Below are 17,731 nucleotides of genomic sequence, written 5' to 3' on the forward strand. Positions count from 1 at the left end.
TGTTTTATAGGCACTCAAATTCAGTGATTTTCAAATCTTGCTGGTAGTCAGAAACACCTGCCAAGTTTTTTTAAAAATACAAACTCTTAGGCTTCAGTCTAGATCAACTGAGTCATAATCACTACATTATGTTGTCCAGGAGTATATGTTTTCCAAAAGCCTCAAAAGTAATCTTAGGATCAGATAGATTTGAGAAGAAAGATTGTAGACCAGTAGTTGTCAACCCCTCTCACACTTTAGAACACATATAAAGCTTTGAAAAAAATTCAGGTCTGGCTGCACTGAACCCCAGCATCAGGCAATAAACCCCTTGTGATTGGTAACAAAGTGGCAGAATAAGCCAAAGGAGAGGAGAAACAAGACAATGAGATATCATTTTAAAAAGATGAGCAGAACCCAAGCTGAAGTTTTGAAAAAAACCTTGGCAAAGCCAAAAGACAAATCATTGGCAATGCCAACCAAGAAATAGAGATGCAAATAAATGAAATCCCCCAAAAGAACCTTTTTGTAGATCTCTGGAAAATATAAAAATCTCACATTATAAAATAGATAAAAATACAATTTAAAAATAGAATAGAAAATAATCATGTAATATATAAATAACAGTACGAATAAGAATATAATCATCATGATGATAAACCTTTTTCTATTTTTCCTACCTCCGCAAGTCACAGGCTGAGATGCTTTTATTGGTGAGTACAGATATCCCTAAGTTATGTAACAAGGAAAAACAATCCAATCAATTTTATGAGCTTGGAATATATTTTATACTAAAACTAGGTAAGTATGATACAAGAAAAGTACAGGCCCATTTTATTCATGGACATGATTTTTAAATTCTCTGTCTCTCTCTGTGTGTATGTGCATATATATATGCATACAAAAGTATATAGGTAGATTAGATAAATATATACAGGTGTGTGTGCATTTGTCGTGGTTGATTATGGGTGAATTCAGTGTTGTACAAATGGTTCTAGAGTGAAAAATCTTGTAGTATCATTTATATATTAATAGATTAAAGACAAAATCTTACGATTTTTCACTGTTCTCAGGCTTATCTGATTGGGATTGCAGTTGCAATAAAAGCGTTTGATGTATTTCAACATTTACTTAGCATTAAAATTCAGTAATAGGAAATCTTAAACATTTTAAAAGTCAAGGAGACAAAGACGTTAGCCACCATTGACTCAATTAATGTTCAACATAATGTTAGAAGTCCTGAACAATAAAATAAAGCAAACAAACAAAAATCCAAGGTATGAGAATGATGGGGGAGAAGCGACCTTTTTTCCCTTCTTTTCTTTGTTTTTTGTAGGTGTTGTGACTGTCTACAAAGAAACCAGAGTGAGCAAATTATTGGCATGAAGATAGTCAGCAAGGAGCGGAATACAAAACAGACTCACAAACTCAAAAGCATTTCAGTTATAGAAAATACAATTGAAGAAGCTCTGTCCTTAATGGAGGTATTTTGAAAACTCTTTTAAGGATTAGTTTTAAAATGCCTGAATGAATGAAAAGATGTAGCGCTTTGAAATGTAGTAAGGCTTAATTTGATCAAGTTGTTAATTCTCTCTCAAAAAATTTAAAAAGTTTCTTTATTTCTAATCAAATTCTTAAGGTGGAAGATGGAATCTGATTAATTCTAAAATTTTAGGGAATATAATTGTCTATAAATTGTAACTATTTAAAAAATATTAGCCCTAGTGTAAATTATCTAAAGAAAATAAAAAAAGTACACTATCAATCAAATAAACCAATCAAAAGGAGTAGATACCTTCGAAGCAGACTTGAAATTTATTATAGGTTAATGGTAACATCAGAAATCAGAAAATTATATTTAATAAATTGTATCAAGAAACGGGTTTCACTATATTGAAAAAAACCCAAAGATTCCTATCACACACTACATACTAAAGATCCAAATGAATTAAAGACCTAAATAGGAATATTGTAACTAAAAGTTCAAATAAAGAAATTTATCATTTCCTTATGACCTCACATCAGCAAGTAGTTCTTAAATAAGACCTGCAAAGCGATTCTCCTGCCTCAGCCTCCTGAATGGCTGGGATTACAGACGCCAGCCACCATGCCCGACTAATTTTTTGTATTTTTAGTAGAGGCGAGGTTTCACCATGTTGGCCAGGCTGGCCTCAAACTCCTGACCTCAAGTGATCTGCCTGCCTCGGCCTCCCAAAGTGCTGAGATTACAGGTGTGAGCCACCATACCCAGCCGATTAATCCAATTTATTTAGGAGACTGAATAAATTAAACTTTGTATATTCATAGAATGAAATACATGCAGTTCTCAGACATCATGAACTACATTTACGTATAACAACATGATTAGATTTCAAAAAGCTATTTTGAATGAAAAAATTAAAGTATTTATGTAAATTAAAATAAATACAAACACTAACTCGTAACTATATATCTTCCTGGTCCACATATATACATAAATACATGTATTGAATAAGAATTGAAACACTCTGAGAAATAACTAGTATAGAATGGGTGCGTATTGGGAAAAGAGGAAGGAGAGTATGGGTGGGAAATAATTTTTGTTTAAGTGTAACAAAAGAGTTCTGTTTCATATATGACCAAGTAACTTCTGGCTCTCTTTCAGACAGCAATGTTCAACTCTGAACGAAATGCCAAAAACAAGTACCTGAAGCCTAAAGACAGTGAACAAAAGCAGACAAGTTTTGGTGGGAAGATGAAACTTGGAAGAAGGTGCCATTAGGAGGAGGTAAGTTTCCTGTTTTTGATGTGTTAACCTGAGGGCAGTCCACTAAGAGAGTAGCTAAAACACAATAGAAAGCCATCTTTTTTATTTATTTATTTATTTTTGGCTTCAACAACCTGAGAGCAGAGTCCGCAGTAACACAGTCACTGGAAGGAGGGGGGAATCCTAGAACACAGAGAGACAGAGAAGGTCGTGCCCCAATTTCTGAGTATGAACTTTGCTTAGATCTCTAGCTGACCCCTGAAGCACACCTATGGGGTAGACACAAAGCAGTCTGCAGCTAGTCAGAACTCAACTGAGATGTGAGTTACTTATAACCACAGGTTGGGTCAGTTTGCAGTTTGAGTTGAACCAAGTTAATCGATTGCCTGCCACAACAAAAACATCGACACTATTCTGAGGAGTAAAACAGAATCCGTGATCTCCACCACGTAACAGTCACAATGTCCAGGACACAATTCAAAATTACTCAGCGTAGGAGGAACCAGAAAAATGCAGTCCTTTGTAAAAGATAAGACAATTAATGGAAGCCAACTCTGAGAAAACATAGATGTTGGCCTGATCAGATAAGGACTTTGAAACAGCTATTATAACTATGCTCAGTGAGGTAAAAGAAAATATGTTGTAATGAATGGAAGATAAGAAATCTCAGCAAGGGTGGAGAAATACTTAGAAATGTCGATGAAAAGAGTCAAACTCTGTAAAATATTTGAATAGCTTTGTTCTGAGCCAAATATGAGTGACCATGTGACACAGGCCTCAGGAGGTCCTGAGAACATGTGCCCAAGGCGGTTGGGGTTCAGTTTGGTTATATACATTTAGGGGAGGCATGAGACATCAATCAAATACATTTGAAAAATGCATTGGTTTGTTCCAGAAAGGCAGGACAATTTGAAGTCGGGGGGATGATGCTTCCAGGCTATAGGTAAATTTAATCATTTTCGGATTGACAATTGGTTGAGTTTGTCTAAAGACCTGGAATTAATAGAAGAATCTGAGCAAGATAAAAAAATCAGAGGTTAGTCCTCAGAAAGAACCAAACAAAGTTTACAAAAGAACAAACAATATCTGAGATAAAAATATATCTCTTAATTCACTATGCTAAACTGTCCCCCTGCTTCTCAGTGTTTATCTGTTAGATCAAGTTTATGTTTATCAATTGTGTTTAGACGTTGTCTCCATTTACTAAGTTAAGGTCTTTTTGATTTATAAGTTTCTGAAAGAGGGCTAATAAAAATTCCCACTATAGCTGTGGCTGTATCAATTTTAGCTTGTGATTCTGACTGTTCCCACTTATGTATGTTGAGATTTTTTGCTAGGGCCATTCACATTTATTATTATTATATCTTCTTTGTAAATTGTTCCTTATGTAGCATCTCACTTTATCCTTATTTATGTCTTTTCTTAAATTCTATTTTCTTTACTTTTTAAAATCAATATTTTGTCAAAATTAGTAGAGTAAAATGTTTAAGAAAATCAAGGAAAGAAAATATGAGCCAGAAATTTTATAAGAAGACAAACTGACCTTTCATTATAAGAGTCACAGGCAAGTTCTAATGAAAACATTAGAATTCGGGGACTATTTTGCCCAGATCCTTCCTAAGGAATCTACTAAATAGCATGAACATTAAACAACCAACGTAATTGAAAAGTTTGATATAAGGATTTATGGTAAGAATGAATCATATATTTATTTACAGAAATAAGTCTAAATTATGCTTACAAGGAATAGAGAATAGTATGCAATGGTTGTGTGCTCTGATGATGTAGATATAGTACAACTATAAAAAATTGGTGGGGGAGTAGGGAGAGCTATGAAAAGTAGAATTAGCTTGTTGTTTGCCTTATAGTTGTTAACCGAAGTAAAAGGACATTACTTCAAATTAGATATTGAGGAAAAGGGAGAGTTGGGGCAAAAGAGGTTTATAGTTACTTTCAATATTGCTCATTAGAGGGAAACAATAGTCATTTACCAAGAAAAAAAGTAAAGAAGGGTTATATAAATGGATTAAAATAGAGATAATTATTAGAACAAAAATATAAATTTCACTAAATAACAGTAAAAAATCAAGCAAATAAACTAGACCCTATAAAGACATGATATATATGATTATAACATAATATGTCATACTGACACCAAACATGTTTACCACATCAATAAATATAAATTAGCTTATCTCACCAATTAAAGTATATTTTCAGGTCAGGTACAGTGGCTTATGCCTATAATCCCAGCACTTTGGGAGATTGAGGCAGGAGGATCACTTAAGACCAGGAGTTTGAGACTAGCCTGGGCAATATGGCAAGACTCTGTCTCTACAAAATACATAAATAATTCACTTTGGGAGGCTGAGGCGGGCAGATCACTTGAGGTCAGGAGTTTGAGGACAGCCTGGCCAACATGGTGAAACTCTGTCTCTACTAAAAATACAAAAATTAGTTGGGCATGGTGGCGGGCAGCTATAATCCCAGGTACTTGGGAGGCTGAGGCAGGAGAATTGCTTGAACCTGGGAGGTGGAGGTTGCAGTGAGCCAAGATTGCGCCATTACATTCCATGCACTCCAGCCTGGGCGACAGAGCAAGACTCTTAATTATATATAATTATATATATTATATATTAGCCAGATGTGGTGGTGTGTGCCTGTAGCCCCAGCCATTCAAGAGGCAGAGGCAGGAAGATGACTTGAGCCCAGGGAGCCATGTTTGTGCCACTGCACTCCAGCCTGGGGTACAGAGTGAGACCCTCTTTCAAAAAAAAAAGGAAAATCTTTTTAGATTGGTTAACAAAGCCAAATCCAACGCTGTGGCTTACATAAGAGACATACTTACAACACAGATTCAGAAAGATTTTTTAAAAAAGAAGAATGGTACTTGAGAGATTAAACACCTCCCCAAGATTGGGACCAGTCAAGAATGTCCTCTTTCACCACTCCTATTCAACAATGTAGTGGAAGTAGTAGCCAGTGCAATAAAACAAGAAGGAAAAATAAGAAACATATATATTGGAAAGGAAAAAGTAAAGCTGTTTTTATTAACAAATTACATGACTGTCTATATAGAATCTACCCAAAGAATCTATAGAAAGTTCTTGGAACTACTAAGTAAATATAGCAAGGTTTCAGGAAATAAGGTCAATATATAATATTTAATTGTTTTCCTATATACTAGCAATGAACAATTGGAATTTGAAATTACAAAAAAGAAAACCATTTACAATAGCACCAAAAAAAGTGAAATACGTAAGTATAAATCTAACAAAATATATACAGGATCTGTATGTAGAAAGCTATGAAACATTAATGGAAGAAATTTTTAAAAATCTAAATAAATGGAGAGATATTCCATGTTCATGAATTGGACAGACTAAATATTGTTAAAATGTCAGTTCTTCTCAACTTAATTTATTGATTCAATACCATTGCAATAAAAATCCCAGCAATTTTTTTGTAGCCATCAACAAACTGACTGAAATTTTATATGGAAAGGTAAAGAAAGCAAAATAACTAACCCAATTCTGAGAAAGAAGAACAAAATTGGAACAATCTCATTGTCCCACTTCAAGGCTTACTACAAAGCTGCCGTTATCAAGACAATGCAGTATTCGTGAAAGAATTAACACATTAATCAAGTGAACATAGTAGCCAATAAATAAACATATACAATTATCAACTGATTTTTGACAAAGGCACAAAGGCAATTTAATGGAAAAATGAGTCTTTTCAACAAATAGTGCTGGAGCAATTAGACGTTCATACTAAAAAAATGAGCCTAGACACAGATCTCACAATTGACAGAAAAGTTAACTCTAAATGGATCACAGACCTAAATATAAAATCTAAAATTTCTGGAAGAAAACATGCATGAAAATCTATGTGAATTTGAGCTGTTGCTGAGGTTTTAGAAATAATATAAAAAGCACAATCCATGAAAGAAAAACTGGTAAGTTAGCTTTTACTAAAAATTAAAGCTTCTGCCCTGTGAAAGACACTGTTAAGAGGATGCAGAGATAAGCCATAGAGGGTGAGAATATATTTTCAAAGCACTGTTCTGGTAAAGGACTTCATCTAGAATACACAAAGAAATCTTAACATTCAACAATAGGACAAAACAATTTTAAAATGTGCAAAAGATCTGAATGGACACCTCACCAAAGAAGATACACAAATTATAACTAAATATATTAAAAAGACACTCAATTTTATTTGTCAGGGAGACAAAACAGCAGTGAAATACTATTACATATCAATTAGAATCTCTAAAAATAAAAAATAAAAAACCTGACAATACCAGTTGCTGGTGAGAATGTAGAGCAGTAGGATTCTCACTCATTGCTGGGGGGAATCCAAAATGGCACAGATACTTTGAAAGACACTTTGATAATATCTTATAAAGCTAAACATAGTCTTACCATTCAATATAGCAATTTTTCCCTGTGTATGTATCCAGTTGATTTGAATGCTTATGTCCACACAAATACCTGCACTTGCATGTTTATAGCAGCTTTGATCACAGTTGCCCAAAACTGGAAGCAACCAAGAGGTCTTCAGTAGGTGAATATAGATAAACAAATTGTAGTACATTGATATAGTGGGATAATATTTAGCAGTAAGAAAAATGAGCTATCAATTCATGTAACAACGTAGGTGAATCTTAAATGCATAATACTAAGAGAAAGAAGCCCATCTGAAAAGGCTATGCACTGTATGATTGCATTACTATGACATTCTGGAAAAAGGTGGTTCTATAGAGATCAAAAACTAATCAATGGTTGCCAGATGTTTGGGGAGGGGAGAGAGTTGAATAGGGGGACTTTTTAGGTCAGTGAAATTATTGTGTATGATACGGTTGTGTATACATGAAATTGCAGAAGTTCTTTGAATCTTATAACACAAAGAGTGAATCTTTTTTTTTGGTTTGTTTGTTTGTTTGTTTGTTTTAAGACAGAGTCTTGCTCTGTCACCAGGCTGGAGAGCAGTGGCGTGATCTTGGCTCACTGTAACCTCCACCTTCTGTGTTGAAGCAATTCTCCTGCCTCACTCTCCCGAGTAGCTGAGACTACAGGGGTGCACCACCACACCAGCTAATTTTTGTATTTTTTAAATAGAGACGGAGTTTCACCATGCTGACCAGGATGGTCTCGATATCTTGACTTCACGATCCACCCACCTTGGCCTCCCAAAGTGCTGAGATTACAGGCGTGAGCCACTGTCCCTGGGTGAGTGAATCTTAATGTATGCAAAATAAAAAAATCAATTAGGAGATTGAGGGACTAAAGGGTAGAACACAGTGTTTTAACTGTATTACAAATTTAACTGTATTACAAATGTATGACATAACCTTGCTGGAGAAAGGTGCTGACCTAAGCTGCTTTGGAAATTAATAGAGTCTGTAAGATGAAAGACAAAAAGAACTGCTTATAAACACTGTACTCTCAGTTAACAGGTCTGAAACCATTGTATGTGTATGCTGGGGGGTGAACACATAAATAAATAAATAGATGACAGATGGTGGGAGCCAGATTCCTCATTATCGATGTGGTAGGTGAAGACTAGTGTGTGAACTGTATAGTAATAGATGAGAGAAATATCAGTATGAGCCCACGCGTAGCTTAATATAGATTGAAACAGATGTTTTATGTATAATTATAGATACGCATGTATTACTGGCTAGTATCATACATATATTTCTTTTTTTCTTTTTCTTTTTTTTTTTTTTAGAGATGGGGTCTTGCTATGTTGACCAGACTGATCTCGAATTCCTGGCCTCAAACAGTTCTCCCATCTCAACCCCCAAAGTGCTAGGATTATAGGCATGGGGCACCATGCCTGGCCCGTATTTCTGAGCACTGTCTTCTGAGAGGGCCTAGAAGCAAAGACACCCCAATCATAACAAACAAAGCCAGTGTCTAGATCTTTGTTTCCAATATCATTCTCCAGTAAAAGGAATCAGGGCTCCTTGGATAAATGGCTGATTTTAGGGCTGGGATAGGGAATATACAAGATGAGCCTGAAGCATCTTGTAGTGTCGGAAAGCAAGAAATACTCAAAAGAAGCAAACAAACAAAGGAACACAGGAACCAATGGAAAGAGCTAATGGCCAAAGTAGAACAGTTTGAGTAACAAAATAATGTACTGTTGGATTATGTCCCAAAGTATGAAATAAATATCTATGAATTCACACTGATATAAATAAATTATTGAATAAACAAATATGTGAGGGATAATAGGCAAATCTCTTGTACAGAAGAATTCCAGATAATATATGCAGATTCTCCCCACTCAAGGAGATGGAACAGAACTGCCCAATCCTTAAGTGTGGAATTGAACTAGTGACCTCTTTTGGAAGAGTACAGTAAAGAGCAGGGTGGGGCAGAAGAAAGAGTAATCTTACTGTGGAGAAATCTGACGAACATCAGCTCAGCCAAGTGATCAAGATTGACATCATCAGTGATGTCATATTGACGGCATGCATCCTTGATGTGATGTGATGAGTGGAAGACCACTTAGCTCTGTGCTCTTCCTTCCCTAAACCCATGAACTCTTTTTCACCATGAGAAAAACAACAGACAAACGAACATGGAAGGACAGTCTACAAAATACCAGACCACTGTTCCTTAAAACTGTCAATGTCATCAAAAACAAGGAAAGTCTAAAGAGAAGCAACAATGAAATGTAATGTTGGCTGGGTGCAGTGGCTCACGCCTGTAATCCCGGCACTTTGGGAGGCTGAGGCAGGTGGATCACTTGAGGTTCGGAGTTTGAGACCAGCCTGGCCAACTTGGTGAAACCCCATCTCTAACAAAAAATATAAAAATTAGCCAGGCGTGGTGGCACATGCCTGTAATCCCAGCTACTCAGGAGGCTGAGGCAGGAGAATCACTTGAACCTGGGAGGCAGAGGTTGCAGTGAGCTGAGATGGCACTACTGCACTCCAGCCTGGGTGTCAGAGCAAGACTCTGCCTCAAAAAGGAAAAGAAATGATGTAATGTGGTACCCTGGATGGGACTGTGGATGAGAAAAAGCACATTAGGTGGAAATTAAGGAATTCTGAATAAAGTATGGACTTCAAATTATAAGTATCAGTATGGTTTTATTAGTTGAGGCAAATTATGCTACAATAATGTTGAAACGGAGGATATTGGGTACAGGGTATAGAAGAACTTCCTGTAATATTCTTCCAATTTTTCTGTAAACCTGAAGCTATCCTAAAGTAAAAAGTTTATTAAATCTTAAGAAAATCAGAGATTGAACAATTATATACCAGGTTAAAAAAAGGGAAAGGAAATCTTAGTATTTGATAAGGTAACATTCATAGCCAAAAAAGTATTAAGAGATGAAGCAGGATACCATATATGCAAAAGCATAATTAAAACACAAGCAATGAATATTTATGCACTGAATACAGCGATACATGCTTAAAGCAGAAAATATAAGAGATTCAAGAAGACCTAGAGAAATTCACTTTAAGGATAGCCACGTTTAATATGTGACTTATTTATGGCATACCAAGTGAACGAAGTTAGTAAGGTTATAAAAGAACTAATAACAATAAAGACAGATCATGTAGATATATACTGAACTCTGAATTCTAATAATAGAGAATATAACTTTAGAGGAACATATGAAACCTTTACAAATATTCTCTATATTTTAAGTCATGAAGAAAACCTCAATAAATGCTAATTGGTGGAAATAATAATAAAGGCAGCATTCTTAGAATTCAGGTATTTAATAGAAATTTATAAAACAAAAACCCCAAATACCATTCCACTCTGAAGTTAATAATGTTTCTAGACAACTCTTGACTCAAAGAAAAATACCAAGTAAAATCAATAGGGTATTGTGAAAGTAACTATAATTAATGCATATTATATTAGAATCTTTGAGATACAGTTAAAACAATTATCAGTCAAGTTTGTAGCATTAATTACCTATGTAAATGAGGAGATAAAACTCAATGAATTAAACACCCAGTTAAAAAGTTAGAAAAAGGAAAACAGAGTAAATCAAAAGAAAACAAAAGCTAGTATTTATGGGAAGGTAAAAGCAAAAGTAATGCATTAAAATATAGAAAAATAGTAGAATAAACAAAAACCTGTGTTTTTTTTTAAACAAAATAAAAAAATAGACAAGCCACTAGTGAATCTAATCAATTTAAAAGGAATGAAACACAAATATGCAAAATTAGACATCTTTGGGGGGAAAACCTGAAAAGGGGGAAAAGTTTAAAAGTCACAAGATGATTTTCACAATTTTAACCAACTACAGATGAGAATCTAGATAAAATGGATAACTCAGAAAATACAACCTATCAAAATTGACTTGAGAGACATCAAAAAAATAGAGAACAGTGAAAAAAGTAGTAGAGCACTGCTGCTGAATGCACCAAACCAGGCTAGTGGAATTCTACCAGACTTTAAAGATCAGGCAATCCTAACATTACTTAAATAAGTTCAGAGCACTAGAAACAAATAAAAACAAAAAGCTTCCAAATCAATTCTACTGAAATCAGTATAATGTATTTCCTAAAACCTGATATTGTACCAAGAACTTTAGATTTATGAATATTGAGATATACATCTTAAATAAAATATTGGCCAGCAATCCAAATAAACATTAGAAAAAAATAGTACATCATAATTCAGAGAGTTTTATTCCACGAATATACATTTTGTTCTGTTTTTAATGTAATTCATCACATTAATACAGCTAATGAGAAGAATTACATAATTATCTTCATAAATGCACAAAAGGACTTTGACAAAATTAGTCCCAGGTCAGAAATTTGACAAAACAACAGACAAATGAACATGGAAGGACAGTCTACAAAATACCAGACCACTGTTCCTTAAAACTGTCAATGTCATCAAAAACAAGGAAAGTCTAAAGAGAAGCGACAATGAAATGTAATGTTGGCTGGGTGCGGTGGCTCACGCCTGTAATCCCAGCACTTTGGGAGGCTGAGGCAGGTGGATCACTTGAGGTTAGGAGTTTGAGAGCAGCCTGGTCAGCATGGTGAAACCCCATCCTACCAAAAAATATAAAAATTAGCCGGGTGTGCTGGTGCATGTCTGTAATCCCAGCTACTCAGGAGGCTGAGGCAGGAGGATCACTTGAACCTGGGAGGCAGAGGTTGCAGTGACCTGAGATGGCGCTACTGCACTCTAGCCTGGGAGTCCTAATTCATGTTGAAAAACACAACAAAAAGAAATTTATGGATTTCCTCTACACATAAAATAGGTACTTTAACTCAAAAGCTTGCATTTTACTTAAGGGAAACACTAAAGGCTTTGTCACCAAAATCAAGAACAAGACAAGGATGCCAATGTAATGAGATAGTCATTGCATTGAACATTGGGATGGAGGTGTTAGCTAATGCAGTTAGAGAAGAGAAAGCAATTCGAGACCTTGGAATTGAAAAGGAAATAAAATAATCTTTATTTTCAGATGCAATTATTATTTATCTGAAAAACCCCAAAGTATCAATGGAGAAATGACTACAAATAATAAAATAATTTAGTAAAATAGTGGGAAATAAAATTAATATATAAAAAAATCAATAGCTTTTGTGTATATAGACAAAAAAGAGAGAGAAGCTAAAATGGAAGGGACAATCCAATATATGTCAGCAAAATGATAATAAAATACTTAAGTGTACATTTAGCACAAGTATCCAAGATTTATATGAGGAAAACTCACAAAACACTACTGAAGAAAACAAAGTTGAACAAATGTAAAGGAAACCATGTCCTTGGATAGAAAAACTTAACATCATAAGGATCTTGTTTAGTCTTCCAAAGTTAACTTATACATTTAATAAAATCACAATAACAATGTCCTAAATATCTTTTGGGCCTGACAGGCCAGTTAGAAGGCTCACTTGAAAGTATAAATAGAGAGAATAGTTACAAAATGTATGGGGAATAGAAAAGCCAAAAGTGTTGCGTGTGGGTAGGATTAGCTCTACTAGATATTAAAACTTACTTGTAAAAATCTTTATAATTGAAGTAGGATGGTATTGATGCATGAATAAAAAGACAATGTAACAGAATTGAAAATCAGAAATAGACCTCATTATATATACATATTTAGTATGCTATGGAGGTCGCACTAAAAATCAGTGAGGATATAGGATGGAATTTTTAATAAGAGGATTAGGATAATCGGAGAGCCATATGGAAAAAGTTAAATGAGATTGATATCTTATACCATTCAACAGGATAAATTCCAAGTAGATCAGATATTTATAGACAATGTAACTTTACAAGTAAAAAAATGAGAAAACGTGGATGAATACCTGTATAATCTTTGAGCGGGAAAAACTTTCTAACTATGACTTAACACCCAGAAACATGTTGTAAGGGAAACAGTAATGCCAACTGTTCTTTCCTCCATCGTTTTCATTGATAATTTATTCCTTTGTGCTCTTATAGTCTCATATGTGTAGCTTTGTAATAATATGTGCTACGTTGTTGTATCTCCTTATGCGTCTGTGCCTTCATTAGACTGATAGACATTCTAGAGGAGATTCCTTCAGAGAGTCCCTCATTCGAGAGGAGAATCACCTCAGGCTGAATCCACCTACTTTGGATTGCTGATATGTCACAAGATGCGAGTCCTGACAACCAAGCAGTTCTGTGGTTCATATCCCTGGTCTGACATTTCCACTGATGCACTACCAACTTTGGTTAGAGTTGGCTCCTTTGAGAGTGGCCAGAGAGCTTCTTTGTCAGAAGGAATTTTACTGATGGCAGAGTTTTGGAAATGTATTAACCCCATCCTCTATACCATACTTATTTTTGCATCTATTTTCTACTTGGAACCCTTAATCAAGATCACATTTGTCTAAGCCATAAGTAACTGCAAATCAGAATTTTTCTTAGAATCCTATGGCCAGATAATCTCATTTATTCCAAAATCAATGTCTCACTTAGATTCTACTCCTTAGCTTGAGCTCTGCATATCCCAGTGTCTTTAAGAAGTCTCCACCTGGAAATCCTCACTGATGGAGGTGAGCTGAACCCAGCTTTTGCTAGCTTATGAAAGCCTGTTCATGCACATTTCTTTCTAACTGCTTATTCAGTGACATCATCTTGGTAGCTTGAAAGAGGCCATGATGGGTACATTTGCGTCATGGAAATCATCAAAGGCTGTAAACAGGATGTTTGTTTTTGTTTTCTGGGAGAGCAGGTTTGTCAGTATACCCCTGCTTGCAGGAATCTCAGTCAACTTGTCCAATTGGAATGTTTTTTCTTCTTCCAAATGTCTCCTGCTTCCTCTTCTCCCCATCTTTGTGAATGGTACCCCAAATCAGAAACTTGGCCACTGTGTTTGACTCACTTGTCTCCTCTCCTTAAGCTTCTATATGGTCATCCTCAGACAGGATTGAATCAATGTACAGAGCCTGCTAGTTATCTCTTTCATCAGTTGTAATAAAACTTGTAGCTGGGCATATGTTAGCTGAGATACACAACCTTTCCTGGCCTCGGTTGTATTTGAGTGTGGCCAGGACACTGAGTTCTCTGATACGTAAGCGGAGGCCATGTGTGTCATACCTTCTCCAGGTTCTCTTTCCTCTTCCTATTTGTGTAAAATAGAGGGGGCAGCAGCCTAGCTTAGACCACAGAGGTGATGACAATATCCCAGAACAGGGGGTTCTTAAAAATTCTTTGTGACATGGGCCCGTTGCAGTCCTATGACCTCTTTTCCAAATGCATAAAATAAAATGGATAGAGTTACAACTAAGGCCAATTATACTGAGGTACAATTATCAACATTTTAAATAACCTAATTTGTTACATAGTCATATAGCAATTTTTTATTAACACACTAAATAACAAAATTTAGCAGCCAGGTCTTATATTTACAGTAATTTCAAAGCCATAATTATGAGTGATATTTCAAGATTCTTTATTACCTGTATTATGATATGAAAATATCTGTGATTTCAACTTGCTGACTAAGCCACAGGCATTGCTAATACTACTGTGATTTGTTGTCACTATTCATCATTGAAGAGATTGCTAAACTTCATTTACAAGCTAGTGAAAATAAAGATGTAATTTTTTTCCCTCTCAGGTTCACAGGCCTCCTAAATTCTGTTCATAGGCCCATTTATGGGCCTGCCAACCCTAGAATAAGACCACTGGCAGAGGATAGCAGAGCTTGATGTCTGGCTTCAAGGTGCACACCCTAACTAGATGGTTACATGAGACATAAATCCCTGTCTTGTTTTCTTATTTAAGTCATTGCATTTTGGGAGTCCTTTTTTTTTTTTTTTGATGGCAGTCCAGCCTGTCTACATCTACCTATTAACCTATTAAGTATCTCTTTGATTTATGGTTCTTTTTTTGTCATCACCGTTGCTGTCTGGTATAGGTATTGCTGGGGCATTAACTGGGAATTATTTCAGCTTTGTTTTTATAGCATTACTGAGGTATAATTTACATGCAATAAGAATACATTATTATTATTATTATTTTTGAGATAGAGTCTTGCCCTGTTGCCCAGGCTGGAGTGCAGTGGTGAGATCTCGGCTCACTGCAACCTATGCCTCCCAGGTTCAAGTGATTCTTCTGCCTCAGTCTCCTGAGTAGCTGGGACTCCAGGCACGTGTCACCATGCCTGGCTAATTTTTTATATTTTAGTAGAGACGGGATTTCACCATGTTGGCCAGGATGGTCTCGATTTCCTGACCTTGTGATCTGCCCTCCTTGGCCTCCCAAAGTGCTGGAATTATAGGCATGAGCCACCACACCCAGCCAAGAATACATGCGTTTTAAGCGCACTATTGTATGAATGTTGGCAAATGTAGACACCAGTGTACCCACCACAATCAATAGGTAGAATATTACTATCATCCCAAAGTTCCATTTCCTAGTCAATTCTGTCCTCCTCCTGTGCATGCCCTTCTGCCCATGCCTAACGTGTTTCTGGCCCTGGACAATCACAGATTTGTTTCTGGCACTACAGATTGATTTGTTTTTCTAGAGTTTCACATCAATAGAACCATGTAGAATGTACTCTTTTGTGTCTGACTTCTTGGATTTAGGATTATGTTTTTGAAGATTCATCGATGTTGCATTTATCAGTGCTTTTCATTATTGAGCAATATCTTATAATATCTTATCTATTCCTCATTGGATACATATTTGGGTTGTTTCAAGGTTGGGGCTATTGTGAATAGAGCTGCCCTGAATATTGATATGTGGTTCTCCATATGGACAAATGTTTTAATTTCTTTTTGGTAAATACCCAAGGGTGGAATAACAGGGCCATATGGTAAGTAAATGTTTAACTTTTGACAAATCTACAAAAAGCCTACTGGAATTTATTGCTCTTAATCTATAGGTAAATTTGGGGAGAATTGCTGTAGTAACAATATTGAGTTTTCCAATTCATGAAAACAGTTTATACCTCTCAGCTTGAATTTATGGAGACTTGGTTTTATGTACTTTAAGGTGGGGTCTTGAAAAGCCTGGGCTTTTTACCACGCTCCTCTCTTTTACTGGAACTCAAAACCTACAAACTGTTTCCTCCTTCAGTGAGCAACAGATTAAATCTCCACCCATCCATCTGTTGTTGTGTGCTACACTTTGTGGAGTCTTCCTTGGGTACACAGAGCTCAGGGATCAGTCAAAGATTTGAGAGTAGATTTGGGGACTGCTGCTTCTAAGGCCTTTCTCCTGGAATTTCCCTGGTCAATTGCCTTGTATTCCATCCTATGACATCTCCAGGCTGCAAGTCTGCAGTTTTCTCCTTGAATTCAAGTTGCTTTGCACAATATACACTGAGGTATATTGTTAGGATGAGAGTCCTTAAAGCTGACTCCCAGGCAGCATAATTTGCTACTTTTAAATGTCAAATTTGCTCCAGTTTCTGCCAGTTGTTGGCCTTTTTCTAGTGATTTCATATCATTTTTAAAATATATTTTTTCCAGAGTTTAATACTGTTCTATGAGAAATATTAGTATCATCTAAGCCACTCTGCCATTTTTTTGCAGCTGGAACTTCCTAGTTCATTTTATTTCATATTATCATTGATATAGCTATGTAATTTTATCTTACTGTTTGGTTTTTATTTGTCCCAGCTTCTCCATTCAATTTTCTCCCTTTTTGACTTTTTTTTTTTTTTTTTTTTTATTTTTGTTTGTTCTTTGTAGACCCAGGATATTAGCGCTTTGTCAGATGGATAGATTGCTAAATTTAATTCCATCCAGAAATGTGGCACTTTTTTTTTTTTTTTTGAGACAGAGTCTCACTCTGTTGCCTAAGTTGGAGTGCAGTGGCGCTATCTTGGCTCACTGCAACCTCTGTCTCCCGGGTTCAAGTGATTATAGTGCCTCAGCCTCCTGAGTAGCTGGGATTACAGACATGAGCCATCATACCTGGCCAATTTTTTTGTAGTTTTAGTAGAGACGGGGTTTCACCATGTTGGCCAGGCTCATCTCGAACTCCTGACCTCAAATAATCTGCGTGCCTCGGCCTCTCAAAGTTCTGGGATTATAGGCGTGAGCTACCATGCCCGGCCCCCTTTTTGACTTCTTGTGTATTAATCAAAAATTCTAAAATTATTCTATTTCCACTCTCATTTAGCTTGTTATACAAACTACTTTAACAATTTCTACTCTGTTTTGGAAATTTCAATATGCATCTTTGACTTAATGAAGTCTAATATAAATTGGTACTTTTACTAATTATTAGGAAATGAGGGACCTTAGAAAACTGTACTCCATTTACATTTAACTTCTTCACATTTTCTTGCTATTGTCAGGCATTTTAGTTCTAGAACTATTTATTTTATTTTATTTTATTTTATTTCTTTTAGAGATGGAAAAGAAATATGTTGCCTTGGTTGGACTGGAACTCCTGGGCTCAAGTGATCCTCCTACCTTAGCCTCCCATGTAGCTGGGACTATAGGCACTCACCACTGACTGGTTTAATTCTAGGAATATTTAAAACACCACAATATATTTTATATATTTATAT

The 17,731-nt window shown here is 35.7% G+C and overlaps 1 protein-coding gene across 1 annotated transcript in view; it reads right to left on the reverse strand.

Moving 5' to 3' along the window:
- Positions 1–17,731, reverse strand: part of LOC105501054 (NXPE family member 4) — a 61,266-nt gene that overhangs the window by 10,107 nt on the left and 33,428 nt on the right. The gene's annotated exons all lie outside the window — the stretch shown is intronic.

The sequence above is a fragment of the Colobus angolensis genome, unplaced genomic scaffold (genome assembly GCF_000951035.1).
Source record: "Colobus angolensis palliatus isolate OR3802 unplaced genomic scaffold, Cang.pa_1.0 Scaffold7, whole genome shotgun sequence".
Classification (NCBI taxonomy): Eukaryota; Metazoa; Chordata; class Mammalia; order Primates; family Cercopithecidae; genus Colobus; species Colobus angolensis.